Here is a 27265-nt window from a genome sequence, read left to right on the forward strand (position 1 = left end):
CTCTCATCACAGAGCTTGTATCTAAGCACTATTATCTGATGCAAAAAATTAAAGTCTGTATTTCATTAACACTGCCTTTTATAAGTTACCTGCAGCTTAATCAAATTGATGGACCTGTTTCTCCAAAGCCCAATCTACCTGACTAGCTTTGAGAAGTCAGTATAGGTTTCCTCAAAATTGCTTCCTAATTGCACAACGTTTTGACATCCCTACAAGGAAGCCCAGAGTTGGGAAAACATGCTGACCTGCATCTCAGGATGCTTGGAGTGCCAGTCTTAAACCAATTATTTATCTGCTAGGACTCCTGAACAGTCACTTAACCTTCTGTTCTAGTTTGTTAGCTGCCAGAAACCAAAAGTTTGGCTTTTATAAAGGGAATTTATTGGGCGGGCCGCGGTGGCTCAGCGGGCAAAGTGCTTGCCTGCTATGCCGGAGGACCTCGGTTCGATTCCCGGCCCCAACCCATGTAACAAAAACGGAGAAACAGAATACAATAAAACAAGAAAATGTTTAAAGATGTTTCCCTTTCTTCCTTCCTTCCTTCCTTCTATCCTTCCTTCCTTCTCTCTGTCTTTAAAAAAAATAAATAAATAAATAAATAAATAAATAAAGGGAATTTATTAAGTTACAAGTTTACAGTTCTAAGGCTTTAAAAATGCTCAAACTAAGGCATCCAGGGAAAGATACTTTGACTCAAGAAAGGCCAATGATGTGGACAGCTCTATCAGTTGGGAAGGCACGTGGCTGGTGTCTGCTTGTCCTCTGACTTCTTGTTTCAAACAGCTTCCCCAGGGGCATTTCTTTTTTGCAACTACAAACACCTCTGTCTGTGTCAGCTCTGAGCTTTTTCCAAAAGGGTTCTCTTTTAAAGGACTCCCCTAAACAGATTAAGACCCACCTTGAATGGGTGGAGATACAGCTCCATGGAAACCATCTAAACAAAAAGTCCCACCCACAACTGGGTGGGTCACATCTCCATGGAAACAATAAAAAAGACTCCACCCAAACAATAAGTCTGCATGCACAAGATTAGGATTAAAAGAACAACGCTTTTCTGGGGTACATGACATCTTCAAACCAGCACACTTCCCAATCCAATTTAATATAGGGGATGATGGGGCAACTTCAGGGCCTAAACTGGGGGAAAAAAATTGGAGTCTTCATAGAAACTGAACCATCAATCCCCAGCAGAGGAACCAGAGGTCACTTCCATGCCTCTGCTTTTGGTTAGAGAATTTTATAACTGTTTCCTCCCTTGGGGAAATGTGAAAACTAACCAGCCTAATTAGGGTCTTGCCACTTTGCTAGGGCTGTTCTGGATTGGCCGATAGCCAACAATAGCTTTTAAGGAGTAATTAACATCACAAATAAGGAGGGTGTTAAATGAAGCCTGGGAATTCAAGGGTGGAAACAGGTTCTAAAAATGTTTCATCCTCAATGTGTAGGGCACATGCAGCTCAGCAGCTCATGGGAAGGTTGTAGACCAAGCACATAACTTCTCAGAGGAGCAGTGAGGGTCCCAGGCCAGCACTGAGTAAGTGGTGTCACAAAAGTATCTGCTTAGCTATGAGGAGACTGCTAAGAACTGGGCAGGAGGCAACCTCAGGAGCATTCACTGGATGGCCAAGCACCTACTCTCACCAACTTTTTCATCCCAGATCTGTGAACTGGGATGGTGGTGCAGACCAAATGGTGGGTAAGACTGTAAAGTCATGGAAAATGACAACTACAGAACATTTCCTGTTGATTTTTTCAGGTAAGTACTCTAAGCCAGATTTCATTTAATTTAGAAAGTTGTTACCTTTTTAACAACAAGTATATTGTGGATAAATCTGTAACTAATACACTTAAAACTAAATATTATTTAATTTGTCATTGTCTCTGTAAGACATTTCAAGCACATATACTCTTTGTCAATGCAATAATGTAAACTTGACTTCAGTGCCTGTCAACAGATTGGGTTCCCTGGAAAGCAGACCCTAAGTTGGAGACTTGCACGTCAGAAGTTTATTGGAAGGTGTTCTCAGGAGATATCCCTGTGGGTGAGTGAAGAAAAGAAAGCCAGACTGGGCAGAGGGAGAACAGGTGCAATGTAGTCCTAAAACAGGCCTCAGCCAATTCCACAAATAGTGCTGGAATTTGGATATCCCTGAAGAGTTGTCCCAAACTGAGGTAAGAGAGCAGGTAATCATATCCCCCACATGAACCAATTATTGGATGAGAGCTCATCCTGGAAGGAGGCATGACCTTGATCAGGGTGGCCCCTTTAGCTAAGACAGTTCCTGGAGAGGGATTTAGATGTGACTTGTCTACAGTTTGGGGAATGAGTGCTTAGAGACTAAAGGGGAGGGATTTCTGGGCAGGATGTCATCCTGTATGACAGGGTTCTTACTCTGTACATACATTGTGTGATGCACAAACACTGCAAGAGGGTGGTTAGTGCATTTAATACATACCATGGCTTGTCAGCATGTGCTGGTATCCTTTGCTCCATAAGCAGAAATACCTAATTCCAAACCCTCTTCCACCTAACATAATCCATCTATACCTCATTTAGTCACAAATGCTCTCGTTGAACTCCCCAACAGGAGATACCAAATAGCACATTGTGGGACTGTACTTAGTGTTTGTCTAAGTGATATCTAGTCCTCTTCCAGGTCAAATTCTCAAGGTCTCATAACCGTGGGCAAAGCATATTGGTTACATGAACTGAAGCACATCCATATAATATATACTTAAAATTGAAAAGTTATAGAGGATTATATTTATATAAGAACATTTTCTGTGGTACTGTTAAGAGGCAAAAGATAACAAAACAATATGGAACATATGATCCCATTCTGGGAAAAAAATATGCGTACTGGAAGAATTTATAAGACTGATCTATAAAATAGAGTGGTTTCCTCTAGATGGTGGGATTATAAATTATTCGTTCTTTATTTGCTTAAATGTATATTTTGATTCAAGCCAATCAATAGGTTACTTTCATAGTAAGGAAAATTATTTTTCCCCTCAAAACCAGATATTTGTGAGGAGTGGGCCAAAGCCTACTTTAATCAAATAATGATTTGTTTAACCACCAGTTGCAGAAATCAGGAATGGTACTTTAAATGGAGTTTGGAGATTGAAGTGCCACTGCAGAGTCTGAGGTTTCAGGTAAAGACAAGTTTAGGTAAAAGAAGGTTTAGATATGTGGCTTAATTTGCTAGGACTGCTGTAATAGAAACCACAGACTCAAGAGTCTGATTTCAGTTTGAAACAAACCCATGTTCCAGTGTTTTGACTTAAAAAAAAAAAGGAATTTATTGTCTCTGTTTTGGAGGCTAGAAATTCAAATCAAGGCGTCGGCAGCCATACTTTCTCCAAAGTCTGTGGCATTGCGGTGGTGGCTTGCCAGCAATCCATAATATAATCTCTACCTCCATCACACCGCCTTCTGTCTCCTGTAATCCCTGTGTACAAGTTTCCTCTGTTCATGAGGACTCCAATCATATTGGAGTAAGGCCTACCCTAATTCAATTTGGCCTATACCGTAATAGGATCTTCAAAGATCCCATTTACAAATGAGTTCACAGCCACAGGACCAGGGTTAGGACTTGAACACGTCTTTCTGGGAGACAGGATTCAATCCATAACAACCAGCACTGTCCAAAACAGTAGCCACTAGCCACATGTGACTATTAAGCACTTGAATTGTGGCTACTCTGAATTGAGGTGTGCTATAAATGTAAAATTCACATTAGACTTCAAAGGCAGTACAAAAACTGTAAAAGATCTCATTTATAATTTTAAAATACTGATATCTTAAAATATATTTTAATATATTGGGTACAATAAAATAGAATTCTACCTCTTTCTTTTGTACAGTGCTAATTCAGACACTTGGCAAGAAGCATAAATTCTCTGAAATAACCTTCCCAAAGTCAAAACAACATAGAGAAGCAGTTGCCTCACAGGAAACCTGCCAACCTTACAGTTTTAACTGGTGCGTTTATAGGACAACCACTGAAAAAGGCAGTTTGTTATCAAATGAATTCTGGGCATCACGTTGAGGCAAAATGAAACTATACTTAAGTGGAGTATATGTAAATCCAAATAACTGAAGTCTATCAACTCAGGACAAGTTAAGAAAACACTACATTGCAGAAATCCATTAACATCTTCCTCTTGGAAAAGTGTTCAGGCCTGTCATAGGGGATAATAACTTAAATGAGTATTTGACAGAAGGTTCCAACCCTTTCCCTAGGAAGAAACTCAAGACTTGAGTATTATGACTATTCCCATTTTAAATTTGAGAAAACAAACCCAGAGCACAAAACGCTTAGGACTCTGCCTGGGAAAGAGTAAGTACCATATAGAGGCTGTTAAGAAAGTAAATACATAAAATGGAGGACTGAAAGAACCAGTGCTAGCCAATCAAAACCATACTACATCAATCTCCAAAGAACCAGGTATCAGCACTGAATCAAAACAAGGCATCTCAGTCTTTCCAACTCTGAGATTTCAAGAACATTTAATATTTTGGTTTGCTAATGCTACCAGAATGCAATATAACAGAAATTGATTGGGATTTTTTTTAACCAAATAACTTGTTTGATCTAACCAATTCACCATCACAGACCACACTTTGTCAGCTTGGCACTCATACACACTTTTTTTTTTAAGTTTTTTTTTTTATTGTATAATATATATACAAAGCGAAAAAGAAAAAAACAGTAATTTTCAAACAAACTTCAACAAGTAGTTACAGAACAGATCCCAGAGTTTGTCATGAGCTACCATTCCATCACCTCAGAGTTTCCCTTCCAGCTGCTCCAAAAACACTGGAGGCTAGAAGGACTATTAATATAGTGATTAACAGAGATATTCGTTCTTTAAATCCCATTTTCTCTGTTAAAACTCCTGCTTCTCCTTTGATCTTTATTCCAATCTATAGAGATCTTTAGGCAATGTCCATTCTTTTTCATGTTGAGAATTAATTATATCCCCCTACACTGAAGGACAGGGGGATATAATTAATTGATAATCCTGGAGAGGTTGGTCCCTCTGGGTTTCAGGATTTATCTGAGGTAGGAACCCTCTAGGAATTATATGTTCCAGGAAGGCAAACCTAGTACATGAAACCTTTACAGAGTCTCAGTTTAAGCGCTAGGTGTTCATAAGAATCAACAGGAGTGATGGTAATTGGGGGTTAGCAAACCATGGCAATTAGCACTATCTAACCGCAGCTGCATAAGAACAGCCTCCAAAACAGCCTCTTGACTCCATTTGATCTCTCTTGGCCACTGACGCTTTCTTTTATTCCATTTCTTTTCCCCCTGTTGGTCAGGAAGGTATTGCTGATCCCACGGTGCCAGGACCAGACTAAATCCTGCAAGTCATGACCCATGTTGTCAGGGAGATTTTCATGACCCATGTAGTCGGGAAGGTAACGATTTTCCCTGCAGAGTTGGGCTTACAGAGGCCACGTATGAGCAACAAAGAGGCTTCATGGAAACAATTCTTGGGCCTTGTTATGAATAGTCGTAGCTTCTCCCCTACAGAAGTAAGTTTTATAAGAGCAAGCCTCAAAATCCAGGGCTTGGCCTATTTTCTTGGGAACCCCCAATGGTTTGGAGGATACCTGGGGTTTCCCAGATGGGAGGGTTTAATTGTTTCATATATATATATATATTTTTTTTTCTCCCCTTCATATGCTCATGAGACTCTATCAATACTTTATAATTATCAGCCCACCATAGTCTGAGATGTACCCTGGCACTACACCCCATGCCACAAAGAATTACAAGGCGCTGTTCCCATTCTGGACCTGAGGAGTTCAGGCTATCTAAATGAGCTATCCAAAGAGGCTGATTCAGACTATGTGTTACAGAAAATTTAGGTTCTAGACATAATAAACCTCTCTGCCTTTGATCTCATACAGCAGCTGAACATCTAGAGTACACACATTTTCATCTTTTACCCAGCATTCTAATTTACCTTAGACCCAGCCAGACTGGCCTTGTTTTAACCTCTGAGACCTAATCTCATTCTCAGTTACTTCAACTGTTATTATATACAGCTATGCTAAGTTTCAGGTCTGCAGCACACCATTTCTGGAACAGAGGTGTCACAGATGTCTCAAAGTTCCAGGGAAACACCAAGTGATACACATATAGCTTGGTGTCTCAGAATCCACAGATCCACAACTTTAGACCAAATGTGGCTATAAGGGTTCACAATCCCGGGTCTCATTTTTAATAAGTATTTTCTGAGAGAGACCTAGGCATATTTGTTCTTTTGTTTCTGGTCCATTCTGCACAATCCATGCTCCCCAAGGTTTATTGATTTCATTGTGTGCCCCCCAATGTCCCTTCTTATTGTAGCTGCATCAAATTCCATCATGTAAAGTCTGCCATTGTGCTTCTCAATCATTGTATCCTTCGGCTCCCTCCATCTATTCGACATCATGGATAATGTCCAAAATAAACTATGTCTTACTGTATCTTCGTTTGGTTGTACAATCAGTAGCACTCCAAATTTTAGGCAACTTTCTTTAGTCCAAAATGACAAAGAACCAGCAAACAAAAGATCACCAACTATTAAATCAAAACTGCCCCTTTTCACTTGTCCCTCACCCCCCACCACCCCCACCCCCATAGTTAGTTGCCCATGGTAGTGCTGTGGTATTGCTGATGACTGCCTGCTAACTATTGGGCATAGCATGCATTTTCAGTCCCCCCTCATACACCTCTACTGCTGACTGTTTGTCCACTACTGAACCACTGAAATAGTTCATGCAAGAACTTATTTATAATCGTAAATTTAATCAATGGGATACATGGCACTATACATCCCCTTTCAGTCATATTCACCTTCAATACAGCAATATTACTTATAAACCCATTAATTAGTTATCATCACTTCTATCTGTTTCCTTTCATTTACAGTTAACCTCTTTGGGTAGCCTTTCTTCTATCTCTAGCTTTTGTTCACCTCTAGGCCTGCTATATTTTACTGTGTTACTTCTGAGATTACCTGAGTCATAATAATGACATCATACAGTATCTGTCCTTTTGTGACTGATTTATTTCACTGAGCATTATGTCCTCAAGGTCCATTCATGCTGTCTGTCATGTTTTGGGACATCATTTTCTCTTACTGCTGCATAATACTCCATTGTACATATGTATCATATTTTGTTTTCAGTTGTCTGTTGATGGACACTTGGATTGTTTCCAACTCTTGGCAATTGTGAACAGTGTTGCTATTAACATCGGTGACCGTGTTCATGTCACCATCCTCAGCTCTTCTGGGTGTACAGCGAGTATTAGTATTGCTAGGTCATAGGGCAATTTGATATTCTTCCATGGTGGCTGCACCATTATACATTTCCACCAACAGTGAATTAGTGTCCAAACTTCTCCACATCCTCTCCAACACTTGTACATTTCTGTTTGTTTAACAGTAGCCATTCTTATAGGTGTGAAGTGGTCTTTCATTGTAGTCTTGATCTGCATTTCCCTTATAGCTAATGAAAATGAGCATCTCTTCATGTGCTTTAGCCATCTGTATTTGTTCTTCAGAAAAGTGTCTATTCATTTCTTCTGCCCATTTTATGATTGGGTTGTTAGTTCTTTTGTTTTTGAGCTGTGTAATTTCTTTATGTACAAGATATCAAGCCTGTATCTGATATGTGGTTTCCAAATATTTTCTCCCATTCAGTTGGCTGCCGCTTCACCTTTTTAATAAAGTCCCTTGAGGCACAGAGGCTCTTGATCTTAAAGAGTTCCCATTTGTCTATTTCTTTCTGTCACAGCTTGTGCTTTAGGTGCAAAGTTTAAGAAGCTACCTCCTATTACTAAATCTTGAAGATGTTTCTGTACATTTTCTTCTAGAAGTTTTATGCTACTGGCTCTTACATTGAGGTCTTTAATCTATTTTGAATTAATTTTTGTATAGGGTGTAAGGCAGGGGGGTCTTCTTTCATTTTATTGGCTACTGAAATCCAGTTCTTCCATGCCCATTTATTAAAAAGATTATTCTGTCCCAGTTCAGAATTGGGGGCCTTATTAAAGATCAAATATCCATAAACTTTCTGGTCTATCTCTGCACTCTCAACTCTATTCCACTGGTCAGTCCTTCTATCTTTGTGCCTGTTTTGACCTCTGTGGCTTTATAGGAAACTTTAAAGTCAGGAAGTGATAGTCCTCCCACTTCACTCTTCTTTTTTCAGGATATCTTTAGCTATTCGGAGTCTCTTTCCACTCCATATAAATTTGATAACCAGCTTTTTGAACACTCCAAAGTAGGTTGCTGAGATTTTGATTGGTATTGCATTGAATCAGTACATCAGTCTGGGTAGAAACTGACATCTTGATGATATTCAAACTTCCTATCCATGAATATAGAACGTCACTTCACCTAGTTAGGTCATTTTTTATTTCTTTTAGCAATTTTTTTTTTGTAATTTTCTGTGTATAAGTCCTTAACATCCCTGGTTAGGCTTATTCCTAGATACCTGATTCTTCTGGTCGATATTTTGAATGGAATTTTTTCCATAGTGGTCACTTCAGGTTGTTGCTTGTCTATAACAACATTACTGATTTCTGTACATTAATCTTGTATCCTGCCACACTGCTGAATTTGCTTATTAGCTCAAGTAGTTTTGCTGTATATTTCTCATAGAGGATACAAATTTTCCGTAAATAATCAAAGTTTTACTTCTTCCTTTCCTATTTGGATGCCTTTTATTTCTTTTTTCTTATCTAATCACTCCAGGTAGTGTTTCTAATACAATGTTGAATAATAGTGGTGACGATGGGCATCTTATCTCATTCCCGATCTTAAGGGGAATGCTTTCAGTTTCTCACCATTAAGTATGATGCTATATATGGGTTTTTTATATGTCTTTTATGATATTGAGAAAGTTTCCTTCAATTCCTACCTTTTGAAGTGTTTTTATCAGGAAAGGTTGCTGGATTTCGTCAAATGCTTTTTCAGCATCAATAAGTATGTTCATGTGATTTTTCCCTTTTGATTTGTTGATGCGCTGTATTACACTGATTGATTTTCTTGTGTTGAACCATCTTTACATTCCTGGTATAAATCGTACTTGGTCATAATGTATAAATCTTTTAATGTGGTACTGGATATGATCTGCTAGTATTTTGTGAAGAATTTTTGCATCTATGTTCATTAAGGATATTAATTTGTAATTTTCTTTTCTTGTATCATCTTTACCCAATTTTTGTATTAGAGTGATGTCAGCTTTATAAAATGAGTTAGGTAGCATTCCTTTTTCCTCAATTTTCTGGAAGCGTTTGAGCAGGATTAGTATTAGCTCTTTATGAAATGTTTGATAAAATCCTCCTGTGAAGCCAGCTGGTCCTTGGCTTTTTTTGTGGGGCGAGGGGAAGATTTTTAATGACTAATTGAATCACTCTACTTGTAACTGGTTTGCTGAGATCTTCTATTTGTTCTTGAGTCAATATAATTAATTTATGTGTTCCTAGGAATTTGTCCATTTCATCTAACTTGTCCAGTTTGTTGGAATGTACTTGTTCATGATATTCTTTCAGGATTTTTAAAATTTCTTCATTATTTGTGGTAATGACCCCCCCTCGTATTTGTGATTTTATTTGTGTCCTCTCTCTTCTTTTCTTCATTAGTCTAGTTAGGGGGACCATCAATTTTATTTATTTTCTCAAATAACCAACTTTTAGTTTTGTTGATTCTATTGTTTTAATGTTCTCCAGTTCATTTATTTCTGCTTTAGTCTTTATTATTTCTCTTCTTTTATTTGCTTTGTGGTTAGTTTGCTGTTCTTTCTCTAAATTGCCTTTTATTTCTTTTTCCTGTCTAATCACTCCAGCTAGGACTTCTAATACAATGTTGAATAATAGTTGTGACAATGAGCATCCTTGTCTGGTTCCCAATCTTAGGGGGAATGCTTTCAATTTCCCATCATTAAGTATGATGCTGGATATGAATTTTTCATATAAGCCATTTATGATATTGAGAAAGTTTCCTTCAATTTCTGACTTTTGAAGTGATTTTATCAGGAAAGGGTGCTGGATTTTGTTGAATGCTTTTTTCAGTATCAATTGATATGATCGTGTAATTTTTTCCTTTCCTTTTATTAAAATGCTGTATTATGCTGATTGATTTTCTTATGTTGAACCACCCTCACATTCCTGGTATAAATCCTGCTTGGTCATTGTATTAGAGTTCTCTAGAAAAACAGAACCAACAAGTGATATCTGAAAATATGAGATTACAAAAGTGTTTCATGCAACCATGAGGACATAAGAGTCCAAAATCTGTAAGGCAGGCCACAAACTGACAGCTTCATTGAAAGTCCTCAATGAACTCCCCAGGAGAGGCTGGCTGGCTGGAGTAGAAAGAGAGATTCTCACTTCTGAAATCTCCTTAAAAGCCTTCAGATGATTAGATTAAGCATCACTCATTGCAGAAGACACTCCCCTTAGCTGACTGCAGATGTAATCAGCCGTGGATGTAACCAATGCGCTCATGACTTAAGCCCATGAAATGTCCTCACAGCAACAGATAGGCCAGTGCTTGCTTGACCAGACAACTGGGGACCATCACCTGGCCAAGGTAACCACCACAATCATGAGGTATAATTCATTTATACATCAATCATTAGATTCAATTTATTAGTATTTTGTTAAGAATTTTTGCATCTATGTTCATTAGGGAGATTGGTCTGTAGTGTTACTTTCTTGTAGTGCCTTTAACCAATTTTGGTATTAGAGCGATGCTAGCTTTATAAAATGAGTTAGACAGTGTTCCTTTTCCATCTTTTTTATGGAAGAATTTGAGCAGGATTGGCATTAGTTTCTTTTGGAATGTATGATAAAATTCACCTGTGAAGCCATCTGGACCTGGGCTCTTCTTTATGGGATGATTTTTCATGACTGATTGAATCTCTTCACTTGTAATTGGTTTGTTGAGATCTTCTATTTCTTCTTGAGTCAGCATAGGGAATTTGCATTTTTCTAGGAATTTATCCATTTTATCTAAGCTGTCTAGTTCATTGGCATATAGTTGCTCATAATATTCTTTTATGATTTTTTAAATTTCTTCATTATCTGTGGTAATAACCCCCACTCATTTCTGATTTTGTTTATTTGCATCCTCTCTCTTTTTTTCTTTGTTACTCTAGCTAGAGGGCCATCAATTTTATTCATTTTCTCAAAGCACCAACTTTCAGTTTTGTTGACTCTTTCCCATTGTTTCACTGTTCTCCAGTTTTTTTATTTCTGCCTTAATTTTTATTATTTTTCTTCTTTTATTTGCTCTGGGGTCAGTTTGCTGTTCTTTCTTTAAATTCTCCAGTTGAGCAGTTAAATCCTCAAGTTTTGCCCATTCTTGTTTTTCTTTTTATAAACATGTTTTACTTGTATCATCAGAAATGAAAACTACTGATTATCATTTCCCTATAAGGGAAATCAATCTAAAACACATACAGGTGCTTTTTAAAAGATGGCAATTTAAAGGGCTGGCAGCAGCAAGCATTTGATCTTTTTCTCTCAAAAACTTTCAGACTGCAGGAAAAACATGTGACCAAAAGTGTTATGATTTTCCATAAAAGATTTTTATCAGTACCTGTACCAATTTAGATGACATTACAGAAGATCTAAGAATTAATGAAAGATAAGTCTATGCCATAAGGAATGATATAAAGTTCAAACCCTACAAAAGTCTTTATCAAAGAAAACTGTTAAATATTCAAAAGATATCTAAATAGTTCACATTAAATACAGAAGTGGCCATCCAGATTACATCCCATATTTGTTGTATATTGTTCAAAATGCCAGTCAAAGCCTTATTTTTCATTTTGGCTTCATCTCCATACAGTATCAACCGTTATATCACAGTAGTTTGACCAGATGATGAAGAATGTTGTGTCAAAGCTGGCAGCCAGCCTTAAATGTGTGATCAAGGGCCCATGCATGATTTGGTATGCATTCTAAATGTCCAGTGCTCCAATTAAACTGGAAAAGCTTTGAAATGCAGTTCTTCTGCCAAAACACACTCCATTCCTTCCATTTTTCTTTCATGGGATATATTTTCATTTTCTCAATTACCACTGAACTCTAGGGCCGATTTGTAGATTTTATCAAATGTCAGAAAAGTCAATCTTGCTTTTCCAAACCACTTCAAATAACTATGGAGATGATATCATCCTATAAAGTATGTTTTATTCCTAAACAAGTAAGGAATCTATCATGTGCAAGGATCAAATGATGCTTATGACAGACGATGCAGAAGAAAAATAGTTTCCTTCCATATCCAGTTAACATCAAGTTGACAATTGTAGTTCTGTCTTTTGGGGATGAAAACAGTTCTTCTACAATAAATTTCATGAAAGGAAGAACAAATAGATAATAACTCTTCTGGTAACATCATATAGTACACTGGCCAGTGTGTTTTAGGCAATTAAATATAATCCTGTGAATCAGATTAATTTATTTTCTGAGTGTTCACTTGCGGCATCCCTTTGTTTGGTCTTGGGGGCCCTCCACGACCTAGTGGGGCTCCCCCTGGTCCACTCTGTCTAGATCCTCACTTGAAATTCTGCTGGTATCTATCCCGCTGATAGCCAGAATAGTTCCGGGGATCACTGAACTGAGATTACATATAACCACTGTTTGGAGTGTTAGAGAATGAAGGGCAGTAATCGTCATATCTTTCTCTGAATCCATTGGCAGGGCCCTAGTATCCATTCATCAAGCCTCTAGCACCACAGAAACCTCCATGTGGTGTTGTAATAGGACTGACTGCTATGAGGAAATCCAGTATTCTGCTGGTGTGGCTGCTGGTGATTATCAGTCACTTGATAGGGCTGGTCCTGGGAACCATATTAAGTACCAACTACTATTTAAAGCTGTTCAAACTGTTCTTGCTGAAGTTCTGCCTGATTCACTTGGTGAGGCTGACTGGAAAAGCTCTGATTATAACTAAGCTGGTACTAATTTTGCTGCTTTAAAGTTTCTAGTCCATTAACAGGAGGAACTGGGGCATTCATGTTGAACACTGTCTGCATGGGTTGGAATGGAGCTGCATTTACATTGATTCCACTGCTATGTAAAGGTTTGCTTGTCCCAGCTTAGAACACCTGAGGCTGAGAAGCAGCAGGTAGGGATGATGATGCTATAGTCTGGTCTGTATTTAAAGTGACTGTTGCCTGAATTTGGTCAACTGGTTCCTTTTGTGGTCATTGCTCGGTAGCATGAGAAGACTGATACATGAGCTGAGATACTGTGCATAAAACCAAAGGAACCTGTGTAGCTTCTGGTTATACAGGAACTTGATTAGGTTGAGCAACTCTAGATTCAGAATGAACTGGTAGACAAACCAGCTGGGCCATGTCCATGCTTTGTGTTGGATGCATGGGTTGTGCAGATACAATGGTGGGATCAATTGTCTGGTTTTCAAAATTCAGCATTGGATCTGTGTGAAATTACAGGGTCCCTGCACTTGCACCGTAAGGTCCTATACTCGCTGTCTTCTACAAGGGGATATGCCTGAGCCACTGGAATCAAAGAGGGAGACTCTGGTATTGAAGGAGATGCAGCCTGTGGTTGCTGCTGGAGTGAATTTATCACCTCAACTTTTTTTTTTTTTTTTGGCATGAGCAGGCACAGAATCGAACCCGGGTCTCTGGCATGGCAGCTGAGAATTCTACCACTGAGCCACTGTCGCACCACCCTCTACCTGCTCCTTTTCACTTCTGCCCAGGTTCAGCTTCAGCTACCTGGTCATCAAACCATTAGTGCTGAGGCTGCCTCCTCTTCCTCACGCAGCCTGTTCTGGTGGCTGTGGGTACTGTCAAAATGTCTGACTGGAAAATACACTCAACGATTTCCTTAAGAGCTTTATAGGCTGTTTCACATACAGATTTTTTTCCTTCCCTTCCAGCTAATCCCACAGCTGAATGGAGGCATGTTCATGTTGCTCATTCAACCTCAAGCTCATGTCCCATTCAGTGTTCACTAACTTACAAAATTCATTCAATAATGACAATGCCTCTTCAGACAGTATCGGAACTACATTCAATCACTCCGAGAATCTGTTTCATGGCCTCAGTCTGGACAGTGTGGGGTGCGAGTTATGGGGAGCTGAGAAGCCAGTGCAGCTGCCCTGGCCCCTGCCTCCCTCCCAGAAGAGCCTGGAGTGGGTGGAGGTCCAGATCACTTGCTGCCACTGTCGCTGTGGCTGGTAGCCAAGGGCATCATGTGCACATGGAGACCGCTGGAGATCCTGAGTGGGTGGCTGTGGGAGCAAGAGTGGCAGTAGGTTCTGAGTTGTGTCATGTGCTCCTTGGGCACAGGCTGCTTCGCCCCATCCTTGTTACACTGAGAGCTGCTGCTAGGGAAGCATGTTCATGGTTTTTAATATAGGCATTTAGTGCAATCAACTTTCCTCTCAGATTGTATCTCAGCGTATGATCTATTCTGGAGAATATTCCATGTATGCTAGAGAAGAACGTATATCCTGGTGTTTTAGAGTGTAATGATCTACATATGTCTATTAGGTCTAATTCAATTATCCCATTGTTTAGGTTCTCTATTTCCTTGTTAATCCTCTGTCTGGTTGTTCTATCTACAGTGGAGAGTGGTGTATTGAAGTCTCCTACTATTATTGTTGAAATGTCTATAGCTACCTTCAGTTTTGCCAATGTTTGTCTCATATACTTTGGAGCTCCTTGATTGGGAGCATACACATTTATGATTGTGATTTCCTCTCGGTGAACTGTTTCTTTTATTAATATGTAGTGTTCTTCTTTGTCTCTTAGGACATCTTTACATTTAAAGTCGATTTGTCTCATTTTAGTAGAGTTACTCCTGCATTCTTTTGGCTTCAGCTTACATAAAAGATCTTTTTTTCATCCTTTCACTTTCAATCTATCTGTGTCCTTGAGTTTAAGATGCATCTCTTGTAAATAGCATAGATGAATTATGTTTTTTAACCCATTCTGCCAGTGGGTATCTTTTAATTGTTAAGTTTAGTCCATGAACATTCAAAGTAATTATTGTAAAAGCAGTTCTTGATTCTCCCATCTTATCCCTTAGTTTTTAATTTGTCATATCTATATATTATTTTCCTTCTCTCTTTTTTTAGTCCTTTAAATTACTGTTACTCGTATTCTTCAATTCTGTGACCTCCTCCCAATCTCCCTCTCCTCTTTTTTTTTTTTTTTTTTCAGGTGATAGGACTTCCTTTAGCATTTCTTGTAGGGCAGGTATCTTGTTGACTAGTTCTCCCAATCTTTGCTTATCTCTGAAGATTTTAATCTCTCTCTCAATTTTAAAGAATAATTTGGCTGGATAAAGAATTCTTAGCTGAAAGCCTTTCTCATTCACAATCTTTTTTTTTTTTTTTGATTTTTTTTTTTAAATTTTTTTTATTAATCAAAAAAAGAAAAGAAATTAACACAACATTTAGAAATCATTCCATTCTACAAATGCACTCAGTAATTCTTAGTATCATCACATAGATGTATGATCATCATTTCTTAGTACATTTGCATCGATTTAGGAAAAGAACTAGCAAAACAGCAGAAAAAGATATAGAATGTTAATATAGAGAAGAGAATTAAAATAATAATACTAATAAAATACATATATATATATAAAAAGGAAAAAGAAAAAAACAAAAACAAAAGATACCAACACACAAACAAACAAAAAACCATATTTCAGGTGCAGCTTCATTCAGTGTTCCAACCTAGTTACATTACACCTAGGTATTATTGTGCTGTCCATTTTTGAGTTTTTGTATCTAGTCCTGTTGCACAGTCTGTATCCCTTCAGCTCCAATTACCCATTATCTTACCCTGTTTCTAACTCCTGCTGGTCTCTGTTACCAATGATATATTCCAAGCTGATTCTCGAATGTCGGTTCACATCAGTGGGACCTTACAGTATTTGTCCTTTAGTTTTGGGCTAGACTCACTCAGCATAATGTTCTCTAGGTCCATCCATGTTACTACATGCTTCATAAGTTTAGTCTGTCTTAAAGCTGCATAATATTCCATCGTAGGTATACGCCACAGTTTGTTTAGCCACTCGTCTGTTGATGGACATTTTGGCTGTTTCCATCTCTTTGCAATTGTAGATAATGCTGCTATAAACACTGGTGTGCAAATGTCCGTCTGTGTCTTTGCCCTTAAGTCCTTTGAGTAGATACCTAGCAGTGGTATTGCTGGGTCGTAATCCATTCTGCCATTCTATGTCTTTTGATTGGGAAATTCAGTCCATTAACTTTTAGTATTATTACTGTTTGGATAATATTTTCCTCTACCATTTTGGCTTTTGTATTATATATATCATATCTGATTTTCCTTCTTTCTACACTTTACTCCACACCTCTCTTTTCTGTCTTTTCGTATCTGACTTTAGTGCTCCCTTTAGTATTTCTTGCAGAGCTGGTCTCTTGGTCACAAATTCTCTCAGTGACTTTTTGTCTATAAATGTTTTAATTTCTCCTTCATTTTTGAAGGACAATTTTGCTGGATATAGGAGTCTTGGTTGGCAGTTTTTCTCTTTTAGTAATTTAAATATATCATCCCACTGTCTTCTAGCTTCCATGGTTTCTGCTGAGAAATCTACACATAGTCTTATTGGGTTTCCCTTGTATGTGACAGATTGTTTTTCTCTTGCTGCTTTCAAGATCCTCTCTTTCTCTTTGACCTCTGACATTCTAACTAGTAAGTGTCTTGGAGAACGCCTATTTGGGTCTATTCTCTTTGGGGTGCGCTGCACTTCTTGGATCTGCAAATTTAGGTCTTTCATAAGAGTTGGGAAATTTTCAGTGATAATTTCTTCCATTAGTTTTTCTCCTCCTTTTCCCTTCTCTTCTCCTTCTGGGACACCCACAACACGTATATTTGTGCGCTTCATATTGTCATTCAGTTCCCTGATCCCCTGCTCAAGTTTTTCCATTCTTTTCCCTATAGTTTCTGTTTCTTTTTGGAATTCAGATGTTCCATCCTCCAGTTCACTAATTGTAGCTTCTGTCTCTTTAGATCTACCATTGTAGGTATCCATTGTTTTTTCCATTTTTTCTTCTTTGCCCTTCACTCCCATAAGTTCTGTGATTTGTTTTTTCAGATTTTCTATTTCTTCTTTTTGTTCAGCCCATGTCTTCTTCATGTCCTCCCTCAATTTATTGATTTGGTTTTTGAAGACTTCTTCCATTTCTGTTCGTATATTCAGCATTAGTTGTCTCAGCTCCTGTATCTCATTTGAACTATTGGTTTGTTCCTTTGACTGGGCCATATCTTCAATTTTCCGAGCGTCATCCATTATTTTCTGCTGGTGTCTGGGCATTTGGTCAGATTTCCCTGGGTGTGGGACCCAGCTGGTTGAAAGGTTTTTCTGTGAAATCTCTGGGCTCTGTTTTTCTTTTCCTGCCCAGTAGGTGGCGCTCGTGGCGCTCGTCTGTCTGCGGGGCAGTCGGCCCGGGAAACCGCGCGTGGAGGCGGGGGTCGCTGGCCGCCGGGGCTTGGGAGAGTGCCGGTCCTAATTGCCCAGCTGGCCCGAAATGCCAAGCGTGACGGGAGGGCCCCGCTATCCAACGTTCCCAGTCAGACCAGGGAGCCACGTGCGTGGAGGGGACCCCTGTCGCTAGCCGCCCCGGCCGGGAAAACGCGCGCCCCTCGAGTATCTCACCGCAGCAGATTTTCCCTGCCCGTTCAGCCGTTCCAGAATGGGTTACGCTGTCTTTTTGGTCTCTGTCGTGACTCCGGGAGCTGTTTCGTATTGTTTCTGTTTCTTTAGTTGCTTTTTTGGAGGAGGAACTAAGACCCGCGCGTCTTACTAAGCCGCCATCTTCTCCGGTTTCCAGCAGATGATTTTTGATGGCTAACACAACAGCTATCACTCTACCTGTGGGACGCGGGCCTCAGCGTCACCAGATGCTGTGTGGGGATCACATTCACAATCTTAAATACATCATACCTTTTTGCCTTCTTGCTTCCATGGTGCCTATTGAATAGTCCGAAGTTAGTATTATATGTTTTCTCTTATATGTTGTAGATTGCTTTTCTCACGCTGCTTTCAGAACTTTCTGTTTTTCTTCAACATTTGACAGTTTGATTAGTATATTTCTTGGAGTAGGCCTATTCAGATTTATTCCATTTGGAGTTCACTGGGCCTCTTTGGCTTGCTATTTATGTCTTTATAAGGGTTGGGAAGTTTTCCTGATTATATTTTCAACTAACTTTTCCAGCACTTTACTCTAGGGGACCAAGGACTAAGGGTATCAAAAAATGAACTAGTTTGTGGAAAAGGGAAGTTAAATATTTAGGTATCTTATAAATGAATGAAAAAGAATAAATCCAAAGAGAATTCAGGCCATAGTTGGACTGCCTCTTTCCCAAACAAAGAGGGAACTAAGGAAGTTCTTAGGATTAGTGGGGTACTGTAGGTTGTGGATAGGTTCTTATGCCTCTCAAACTATAGGGTTGTACCAAAAACTGTTAGAGGAAGAACCTGACAAATTACAATGGAGGGAGGGGTAAGCAGGAGCCTTAGAAGGGCTCAAATGGGTACCAGTACAGGCTCCTGTGCTAGCACTCCCCTCCTTCGAGAAGTCTTTCCATCTATTTGTTACAGTAAATAAAGGAACAGCATTAGGGTTACTAACCCAGACTTCGGAGAGACCAAAGGAGATCTGTGGCCTTCCTTTCTAAACTTTTGGACTCTGTCTCCAGAGGATGGCCCAGTGCGTTCAAGCTGTTGTGGCAACCTCTCCTAGTACAAGAAAGTAGGAAACTAACCTTTGGAAGGGCATTAGTGATTAGCACCCCTCTTCAGGTCAGGACTATTTTATCCCAAAAGACAGGGAGGTGGCTGACTGATTCCCAAATCCTAAAGTGTGAGGCAATCTTAATGGAAAAAGATGACTTGGGTTTTGACTGCAGACAATAGCTAGAACCCGGCCTCCTTTCTTTGGAAAGGGCCTGACCAGACGAAAGCCCTTGAATATGACTGTATGGACTTAAGTGAGTATCAAACCCAAGTTTGGCCTGACCTGGGGGATCTCCCCTTACATTCAGGGGAAAAATTATTCATAGATGGGTCTTCTAGGGTCCTGGAGGGAAAGAGGCACAATGGTTATTGTCATGGTCAGGTTCATGTGTCAACTTGGCCAAGTGGTGGTACCTGTTTGTCTGGTTGGGCAAGTGCTGTCTTGTCTGTTGCAATGAAGACATTTCATAGAATTAGATCATGATCATGTCAGCTGCATCCACAGCTGATTCCATTTGTAATCAGCCAAAGGGGAGTGTCTTCTGCAATGAGCGATGCTTAATCTAATCACGGGAAGCCTTTTAGGAGGATTCAGAAGAGACAGGTTCTACTCCTGCTTAGGCTGGCGAGCCTCTCCTGTGGAGTTCGTCTAGACCCTCCATCGGATACGTCGGCTTCACAGCCTGCCCTGCAGATTTTGGACTCTGCATTCCCGCAGTCACGCGAGACACTTTTATAAATTTATATTTGCGAGTGTTCCCTGTTGACTCTGTTTCTCTAGAGAACCATAACTAATACAATTATGCAATTGTGGATGGATTAACATATGAAGTAAGGGAAGCTAGTTAATTGCCCAATGATCTGTCAGCTCAAACTTGCGAGTTGTATGCATTAAAGCAAGCCCTCAAATTATTAGAAGGAAAAGATGGTACAGTCTACACTGACTCTAAGCATGCCTTTGGGGTAGTTCACACCTTTGGAAAAATCTGGGAAGAAAGGGAACTAACTAGTAGCAAGGGGAAAGAATTGGTTCATTAATCCTTCTTTATTAAGAATTAATAAAACAAGTATTAATTAACCTTCTCTTACCAAGGGAAATATCAGCAGTGCAAGTAAATGGACACAAGAAAGGCCATACCTTTGAGGCAAAGGGCAACAGGCTGGCAGATGAAAAGGCTGAGGAAGCTTCCCTTTGCCCCCTCCCATTAAAATTAATAGTCTTAATCCCCATCATTCCCAGAGAATTTGAGGTCCCTCTATTCTCTGAGAAGGAAGTAAAGGAACCTCTATTCTCTGAGAAGGAAGTAAAGGAACTGCAACAATTGGGAGCAAGCCCTGACATTCATGGGAGATGGGTCCTCCCAAATGGCAGGCAGATGTTGAAAAACAGGTAATAAGGGAAATATTAGCAGTCTAACATTACAGAAGTCACTGGGGAATACAGGCCATGTATGACCTGGTTCTTAAACATTTTGGGTGTGTGGGTCTCTACTTTGTAGCTAAACAAGCGTGTGAATGGTGCATAATTTGCCAAAAGATCAATAAAAAGGTTCTAAGAAAACAGGTACAAGGAGGAAGAGAACCAGGCTTCAGGCCATGTCAAAGCACTCAAGTTGATTACACTGAGATGCCTCCAGTGGGCGGTTAAAATATATTCAGGTTCTTGTAGACCATCTAACAGGGTGTGTGGAGGTATATTCTCTAGTCTCAGCTACAGCATCAGGGACTTCCAAAATTATCCTTGAACAAATTGTTCCCCACTATGGGTTGGTAGAGAATGTCAATTCTGGCAATGGCAGCCACTTTACCTCCTGTGTACTGTGAAGTGTCATTCGAAGCTTAGGCATTGCATGGGATCTTCACACACCCTGGCATCTACCATCCTCGGGAAAGAGAGAAAGAATGAATCAAACTTTAAAGAAGCATCTTTCTAAACTGGTCTTAGAAACCAAGTTATTTTGGCTAAGTGTTTACCCATAGCTCTGCTAAGAATCAGAACTAGCCCTAGGAAAGAATTAGGGGTCTCCCCTTATGAAATGCTCTTTGGCTTACCTCTTCCGGGAAGAACTAGACATCTCCCTTCCTTAGAATCAAAGGACCTCTTCCTTAAAAATTATGTACTGGCTTGACCTATACTCTGTCATCCCTCAGGCACCATGGCTTGCTGACCCAGACTACACCTCTTGAACCTGCTGTCCATCAACAACAGCCCGGCAGTTGGGTCCTCACCAAATCGTGGAAAGAGTCCAAACTCCAACCATCCTGGGAAGGACCCTATAAGTTCTTCTGACAATTTGAGATAGCCATCCAGACAGCAGGGAAGGGCTGGACATACCATGCCTGAGTGAAAGGACCAGTATCTGAGCCAGACGATACGTTTGATTCCTGGGAAATAACTCCAACTTTGGACCCTTTAAAAATTACATTAAAGAGACAATAGTTGGGAGATAAAGGGAGTTTTCAGATTTGGAGGTTTTGGAGTCTGCATTTTAACCTAATTAATATAATTAATAGTGACCCTGGTCAAAGGACAAATAAGGGATCTGAGGCCCAACCTAAAATGAGAATAATTATACTAGTCATAATGCTCCTAATTGGGGACCCAATAAACCTTGTCAAGTTGGTGGTGAGTATAGCTAAAGGTTTAGAGCCCCGAAATGTGCAGTTTAATGTTTGCCAGGTGGTAAACCATGGAAACGTACCAAGTCAGCGATGATTAAGTTGGGAAAATGAGTACCTATATCCAAAGCCAGTAAACAATTATAAATACTCCCCTTGGTCACAGGGGCCTTGCCACCCCTGGGTTTTTGTGTGGTGGACTATCCAATACGAGGAGTGTACTATGACCAGTGATTGGGGTTCACAAGTATGGCAGAACCTCCAAAATAAAATACCCTCTTACAGAGAAAATCCTCCACCAAATTGCCAAGATCTCCAATACAACCCTGTACTGATGATGATCAAAAAAGGCAGACAAAATCAATATCACCACTCAGGGTAGGGAATTCAGTTTGGTCTCAAACAGGTATACCTCCCTTGATCAAGTATATGGAACATGGGTAGAAATTACTTAAGGGGAGTCTCTGGAAAAATTCTGAATGGAGGTCCTCTTCCCGACACCAATAACACCCTTTTCTATTGGCCCTCTGATAGCACCAAAGGACACTCAGCTAGGGGTTGGTTCCCTAATACAGAATGATCCCAAAGTTGTCCGGGTGGACAGGACAGAAAACTTGGAGCAAACCATAAGGGCAGGAACAGGGTGCAGAGATACAAATACCTGGGTGGAACTGATCAAATATACACTCCAGAATCTAGACAAAAGCAACTGTTATGCTTACACAATAGGCCGACCCACTATTCTTGTGACACCCTTCCCAATGGGTATGGAGGAACATGAAAAGGAGTCCAAGTGCACGGTACTCCTTTTTCAGAATACTACTCCTGGTAAAAATTGTAGTACGTTGTCCTCTCTTTTCCCTCTAGTCAGGAGCAGAAAAGACAGGCCATACTGGCTTCTCACCTTAGTTCAGGAAACCATTCTGCCTGTCTCTCTAGAAAGGAAGAAGGGCTCCAGGATCTTGGAACCATGGTCTCTTGTACCCAACCATGGGATGTGACTGAGGATAGTACTGCCAATTTCTCCAGTTTCACCACACCACGAGCAGGTCTTTGGTGGTACTGTAGAAAGAGCATCCTCTGACCAGTTTTGTCCAAGAAGTGAAAGGGGACCTGTGCTCTGGTCCAACTGGCCATCCCGTTCACCCTGGCATTTGAAAAGGAGGAAGAGCAAGTTAATTTAGACAGTATAGGGGTGCCAAGGGAAATCCCAGATGAGTTTAAGGCTAAAAACCAAGTATCTGCAAGATTTAAGCCATCCTTATTCTGATGGATCACCATCAACAAAAATGTAGATTGAACTAATCAGCAAAGATTTATCAAATACATCAAGGATGCAGTTAAAGAAATAACAAAACAGTTAAGTGCTACTAGCAGAATAGCCTGGGAGAATTAGATGGCCCTAGACATAAAGTTAGCTGAAAAGGGAGACGTTTGCATTATGGTCGGGGGTAGGTGTTGTACATTTACCCCCAATAATACAGCCCCAAGTGAAACTATCACCAAAGCTTTACAAGGTCTGAGGGCCTTATATGAAGAATTGGTGAAAAATTCAGACATTGATGACTCCCTCACAAGAAGGTTAGAAAACTGGTTCGGGGAATAGGAAGGGGTGGCACTGAGCATGCTAGTTTCTCTAACTACCAAAGCTGGGGTACTCACAATACTGCATTATCCCAGGCACCCAGGGGTTAGTTCAAACACTCATCAAGAACCTCCTTAGAGAGTAGGAGCCCTATGATAAAGAGTGAGAAAAGGCTCTTATTAGCTTTGAAAAAAAAGACTAAAATGTGAAAACTAAAGGTTTGAAAAGAAAGGGGATTTGTAAGAATCAAACTAAGTTTAGCTCTTACAAAGGTGACGCAGGTGGGGAAAGGAGAGAGCCTCTGATGCAAGCTTAGAACTAGCACCAAATCCTTAATGACCAGGGTCATTTAAAATGTAAAACATAATAAAAGAGGGAACCTTTGGCAGGAAGTTCAAATTAGTTCGATTTCCTGGATAGGCTATAACCTCTGGAGTATCCAATCAGCAGAGAAACAGGAGAGAAACTGTCTCAGCATTCTATTGTTTGGTGTATCAGCCACCATTTTGTGTTCAAATAGGTGCCCGTTCTTACAAGATTGTAAATAAATAATTTTCTCCTCCACAATCGGACAAGCATTTGTTCTCCTGCAGGTACAGCATTCTTTCTAACACTAAGAATTCTGTGAATGAGGGCTCCACTCAGAGTAAGAAATATACCCCACAGCAGATCCTGAGAGCTTTCAGCAGGTCTTCCAGAGCATCCACTAACATGAAGCAGCTGCCCCCCCCACACACACTTTGAGCCCATCAGCCAAATGTAGGAAATATGTCATAGATAGCTGAAGCCAGAAATCCATTCAAAAGAGCAGATCTTGGAAGTACTGGTGCTGGAACTGTTCCTGGCTATTCTATCGAAGAACATATAAGATGCAGAATCATCATCCACAGAGCACAGAGGATACTGTGGCCCTAGCACAGTACTTGGGGTGAAAATATCCTAAGTAAAGAATAAAGTTACAGTCCATGTGCTGGGAACAGAGGCAGTGCTCTTGGGAGGAGCAGCAGAGGCCCTGGGGTTCAAGAGGCAGTTAGCAGAGCCCCTGGCTATGCACCAGGAAGAAGAAACTTGGAATACATTCGGAGTACTACAAGAATGGCTGGGCCCGAATCCTCACCAAAAAACAACCTGTACGAGAAAGGGTCTTCTCAACCAATTCTAGCCCTTGCTGAACAGGCAAGTATCAACCAGTCAAAGATGGCATCTCAGCCCATCTTGGCTGAGTTCCAGAATTGTTGAAATTTAAAGACGTAACCATGTATTTTACCTGGGAAGAATGGAAGTTACTGAACTCTACTCAGAAGACCCTCTACAATGGTGTCATGCAGGAAGTCTGAGACAGTCACCTCCCTAGGGTTATAGCTCAAAAATGGCACTGAAAATGATATGCCTACTTTAGAATTATAAGCACTACGTGATAAAGTAGTATCTGTGCAGGCCAGAGTGAAAGATTCCTAAAAAATAAGAATCAAAGGAAGTCCTAAGAAGTGTTGGGAAACAGCATCAAGATTTACCAAGCAACAAAAGAAAGAAAGTGTCAGTTTGTAAACAAGACTTTCTGAATCTTAAAGTCACTCACATGAAAAGGCCACTCAGGAGAGAAACGTTATAATGCCAAGAATGTGGGGAAAACTTTAGAGTTAGGTCTTCCCTTATTAAGCACCAGGTAATTCACACTGAAGAGAAACCCCATGCACGTCAACGTGGTAGAGTTCAGATCTTAATAAGCACTTAGTGTCACACCAAGGAATAAAACTATATAGATTTTACAGGTAATTTGGGGAAAACTTCACTCATAGCACAGACTTTTATGCACATCACCGAATTCATGCAGGAGAAAAGCCCTATAAATGTCAGGAATATGGGAAAAGTTTCTGTCAGAAAGCCCACCTTGTTAAAACACCAAAGAACACACTCAAGAGGACAGACTTGTAGTTACAGAATGTGCAGGAGAAACTTTAGCAGGCACTTAAGCCTCCTGAGACACCAGAAAGTCCAAAAGGGAAAGGAAGCTTGTCCAGTGTCCCCAGTCTAAAAAAGTCACAAATGGCTCTTGACCCGAAGATGATGACTGAATAAAAAATCATCAAGCACCGAAGATTGGGATCTGTCATTAACAGAAACTTTGAAAGACAAAACGGCCTTGCTTGGCAAAAGGAAATAATTTTTCTTCTTGTTCAGCATTATATCTTTAGCAAACTGACACAATTTTTTTATACTTTAGCACTCTGAACAAAACTGACACACAGTGAGTTCTTTATACATTAGCACGTAACACAAGGCTGATACACAGTGAGTTCTTTATACTTTAGTACTTAGCAAAAGACTGAGATATAGTGATTTTACATTAGCATTTAGCATAAAACTGACACATAGTGAGTTCTTTAGACTTCAGCACTGAGCACAAAATTGACAGAGACTGAGTCCTTTGAACATTAACTATGTGTTAGTATAAGGCTAACACATAGTGAGTTCTTTATAAATAAAAGGATGACAGTATTGTATCAAAGAGTAGAAACTGCTCTGGCCAGTTTCTGCTCTTTGACAGATATACCAAACTGAATTAGTTCTGGTTCCTCTGAGCTTCCTCAGGTTCAGCGATCTTCATTCCCAGGATGCCAGATAGTTGGCAAATGTATGAAACCCATGTGTCCTTGCCTCATCCTCTAGCAGGAGAGATGGAAGAGAAGAGTATTCAGTTCCTTTGCAGGGAGCTCAGAGAGAATTAATAATTGGAGATTGCTGCTCTGGCTGTCATTCTAATGGTATGAACTTCCAAGGTTAGAGCTCTGGGCACTTCACTCTGGAAAAGGAAGAAGTGATTTATTGTGTGTCCCGGGAGAAACACCTCCACTCAAGTCTCATTTCCACCCAGCACCCAATACTGTAGGGTCTGCTATTCAGGAATTCCAAGTAGCAATGGCCTGAATCTTAACAGAGACCAAATAGGGACTTGCAAGCATTGGACATCTCCCCTTAATCCTCTCAAAACTGAGATTTACAGAATATAAAGCCTTCTGCTCTTGAAGGAAGCTAGAAATCTTGCTACTTAGTGCATACCACACATACTCAGGCAATGCTGTTTGACAGCAACTACGATGTATACTATGAAAAGAAAATATTCTTCAAGTACATTCGGGATCTAGAAGTTTATAACATCATTGGTTCTTTAGCCAAGGACTTGTCATAGCACTTGGGTGTAATGTACACTGAGAAACTAAAAGAGATTAAAGGGAGAGGGATATAAGTACGCATTTTCTAGTGTTTTTTTAAGCAGAGAATTTGTGGGGGGCATATGTTTTTATGGCACCTCTAACATCTTAAAGAGCATTGTTGTGGGGCACCAGTTAGGGAAATACTGATCCAATTAAACTCTGCATTATAGTTACTCAACGCCCAGAATGGTAAACTGAGCTGTTAGAACAAAAACCAGATCCCACATCACCTGATTCACAATTAAATATCCTCTCATCTACACTATACAGTTTTGCTGGTGGGAGAGAAACACCAACATTCCTCAAATTAGGAAGTTGAATCTCACCATATTATGCCAGGCATTGGTATTAGAACAGAACCAGAACCCGTACATCCACTTCCTAGGAGATAATGTGGAAAATTCCCTTTCCATAGGCCCAAGGAGAGGTTTTCACTTCATCCAGTATTGTTTGCTATCTTCTCACGTGTCTAGTATGATATCCAAGTGTTTTAACAGAACAGTCTCCCTAACTTTCAACAGTTGCTACAGATGGAGAAGAAGGCAGGAATCAGTTTTTCCTGGTCCTCTAGACCAAACCAGTATTGCCCAATCTGTGTTGAAGGACCAGTTTGTAGTTGTATTTGCTTCTATCGTCTTTGTTTAATTTCACACCTGTTATATCCTTTTTGTAAAGTACAATAAAACAAGTGCTAGAAAAGTTCAATAAAAAAATCCAAAGACACATGAATATAAGGAGAAACATTAAAGGGTCTCTTGGATACCAGAGCAATACTTTCAACTCTAAACCTATACTGTTAAAACAACAAGTCCCTTGTAGTCAAAAGCAGATTACAATACTGAGAGTTACCCAAAGATTGGAAGAAAGATCAAGGGAGAAGGTAGAGTTATAACAGAGAAGATAGGATCTAACAAATGAATATGACTGCTTGAATCATTATATTGATATTTTTTTTAGTTTCCAGTATCTTGGAGCAACTAGAAGGAAAAACCTAAAACGTGGAATTGTAACCCATTCTGTACTCTGAAATCTGTTTCACAACTAATTGTTACAGAGTGCTTTGAAATTTATTGCTTTTTTGTATA

At 39.8% G+C, this 27265-nt stretch overlaps 1 long non-coding RNA gene and 1 pseudogene across 2 annotated transcripts; one reads left to right on the top strand and one right to left on the bottom strand.

Moving 5' to 3' along the window:
* The first annotated feature begins 1009 nt into the window (after positions 1 to 1009).
* On the top strand, positions 1010 to 21191 carry LOC143655196 (uncharacterized). 2 transcript variants are annotated; one of them, XR_013162101.1, is made up of 3 exons: positions 1010 to 1692; positions 3868 to 3985; positions 20913 to 21191. It is a non-coding gene; the product is annotated as an uncharacterized LOC143655196 (long non-coding RNA). The 2 variants fall into 2 exon arrangements; XR_013162102.1 differs by lacking the exon at positions 1010 to 1692 and adding an exon at positions 3095 to 3156.
* Positions 12344 to 13640, bottom strand: LOC143656537 (caprin-1 pseudogene; annotated as a pseudogene).
* Positions 21192 to 27265: the final 6074 nt, after the last annotated feature.

The sequence above is a fragment of the Tamandua tetradactyla genome, chromosome 14, assembly GCF_023851605.1.
Source record: "Tamandua tetradactyla isolate mTamTet1 chromosome 14, mTamTet1.pri, whole genome shotgun sequence".
Lineage (NCBI taxonomy): Eukaryota > Metazoa > Chordata > Mammalia > Pilosa > Myrmecophagidae > Tamandua > Tamandua tetradactyla.